The sequence below is a fragment of the Lactuca saligna genome, chromosome 6, assembly GCF_052625555.1.
Source record: "Lactuca saligna cultivar CGN05327 chromosome 6, ASM5262555v1, whole genome shotgun sequence".
Lineage (NCBI taxonomy): Eukaryota > Viridiplantae > Streptophyta > Magnoliopsida > Asterales > Asteraceae > Lactuca > Lactuca saligna.
Genome location: NC_136422.1, coordinates 26477645 through 26480329, shown reverse-complemented (window position 1 = coordinate 26480329; position 2685 = coordinate 26477645).

Sequence of the window (2685 nt, the reverse complement as noted above, 5' to 3'; positions counted from 1 at the left end):
GAACACACCATTGAATAGACAGCCCGGGAATGTTTACTCTGATAATGAACATGTGTTTTGAAAACTTATACTCTGTTTATGTTTTGGAATGATGACTTTGCACAAAGTAATGTTTTATTTAAGGAAATTTTTGGTCTTAAATTTTGGGTCGTTACATTAAGACCATTCTATGAACTTACTTCTACTCTTTACTAGGACTGCATCATAGGGATGCAGATCAAGCCCTCGAGGACATACTTATACTCTTTACATGAACGATCAAAATACATCTAGGTTCAACCATAATCACTCACGAATTCATTTTCCTTTCGTGTAACAGAATCATGTCACTGAAGAAAAGAAATCAACCCATCAACCAAACACCAACTCTTCAGATTGATGCAACTACCTTTCAAGCTGCAGTCTCAGCTGCTGTGACAACTGTTTTGACTCACCTTAACGCTAACAACACAATTGTTAGCGGGATTTTTACTAATAATTCCAATCCAGGTAACGATCAAGTACTTCATTAAGTAAGGAACTACCACGACACCCCAAATCTCAAGCCCAAGAATAATAAACAAAAGTTATGGGCTAAAGTTAAAGGCAAATCACCCTAAGGGGCGAGCAAAAGACAACAACCCGTGGCCACCTTCGCAGCCACGACATCTGTAACTCCTACTACCATCTCTTCTGTTATCCGAATTGCCCCCAACGCAGCCAGACAGTATGTTGGAAACCTACCAAAGTGCAATAAGTGCAACTTCCATCATCTAGGTAGTTGTCGTCTATTACACTGCTATAACTGCAACAAGAACGGACACACTACCCGCTTCTGTAGGACTCGGATCCAACACATTACTTCAACCACCAATGTTGAAATTTCTCGGATATGCCATCTATGTGGCGTAATGGGACACTTCTAGAGGGACTGCCCAACAAAGAAGAATGACGGTGGAACAGGAGGAGTTTGACCTCAGAATGGAAAAAGGCAACGAAGGACCCTACTATAATATAGGTTCACTTCCAATCGTCAGTATTAAGTATGCTTTGAAACATATTTAAAACTAGTGCAACTCGAGTCTTATCTTTTGCGAGATCCCATTAGTTAAGGGACCCTCGTGCTGCGTATACTTGTCTTTTGTAGTATACCTTGTTCGCAGCAATAGTCTTGTAGCAAATCTAAAGTATTGTAACTCTATTAAAAGTTGCACTGTTGTGTTTTTTCTGTAACTCCTTTATGATCAAATCTAATGCCTTTATTTCCATGTGATTCCGATATTATCATTCAACTTGAGTCAATTCGATCCTCACAATACCAATTTCGTGCGTAAATATCTTTCTCCAAAATCGCCTTTCTAGCGAAGCCGTCATTCCAGAACTCCGAAGTACTCATGCGTAGAGTACCTCATGTTTCTTATCCTTTCTGAAGAAACATCAGCAAACCTCCCTGAAGTACCACTCATACAGTACGTCAAGTTCAATCCAAAGACCCGTACGGTTGATCTATCGCTGAAGAATGTTTACACAAGGGTGGTATATTATCAAGGTTCTACAGGTTTAGAATTGATGATTCTGCTTTAACTTCTTTTCCTTGTTTGGATGTGAGCTTAGAGAAGAATCATTTATTCGACTACCGTTTCAATCTTAATTATATACGACTCGTATACCCGAGACTATGATTGATGAACCAGGTATGAGTCCTACTATGAACTTCAGGACGGAGACTGCCCAAGACTGTGAGTGATCGTGCTTCCGTGAGAATAAACTTAGAAGTACCTATCCTTTTCCTTAATTCATGAGTAATCATACTTTCTTTTAGATCTTCACGACATCTAATCCACCCCAAGATTTTGAGGTCATAAATCGGTATGAATTGGTTGAGTCTACATCGAGCTGACATCATGTGCTTTGAGAAAGCAGTTCGTCTTAACCTCCCTAACAATGAAACTCTAGTTATTTACGGCGGCGAATCAAGTACAAACCTTCGCATCATTTCATGTATGCAAGCTCAGAAGTGCTTACGAAAGGGATGACATACATTCCTTGCACACATCGTCGATACGAGCCAAGAAGTGAAAGACATTCAAAACATTCCAGAAGTACAAGACTTTTCCAACATCCTTCCAGAAGAACTACTGGGATTACCACCGCAACGCCAAGTCGAGTTTCAAAATCGACTTAGTTGCAGGAACTACCCCAGTAGCCAAATCGCCTTATCGTCTAGCTCCAGATGAGATGCATAAACTTCCCAGTCAGCTTAACAAACTTTTCAGGAAGTGATTCATTAGGCCAAGCTTCTCACCATTGGAAGCATCGGTCTTGTTCGTGAAGAAGATAGACGGATTATTTCATCGATGACATCCTTATCTACTCCCAAAGTAAGGAGGAGCATAGTTAACACCTCCAAGGAGTACTATATTCACAGACCACGAGAACATGCAACAAACATCTGACTAGGAAGAGTTATCAACCCACTGAAGGCAAACAAAAGAAACAAAGTCGTTCCCCGATAGTGAAAGGTTCGCTGGAATGCCATGCGAGGACCTGAATTCACTTGGGAACGCGAGAATGAAATGAAACAAAAGTATCCACATCCCTTTCCCTAATCCACAAATATTTACCTTACATTAAATTTCGGGATGAAATTCCCTCTAACGGGGGATGATGTGACAACCCGATATTTCGAATCAATGTAATGATCTA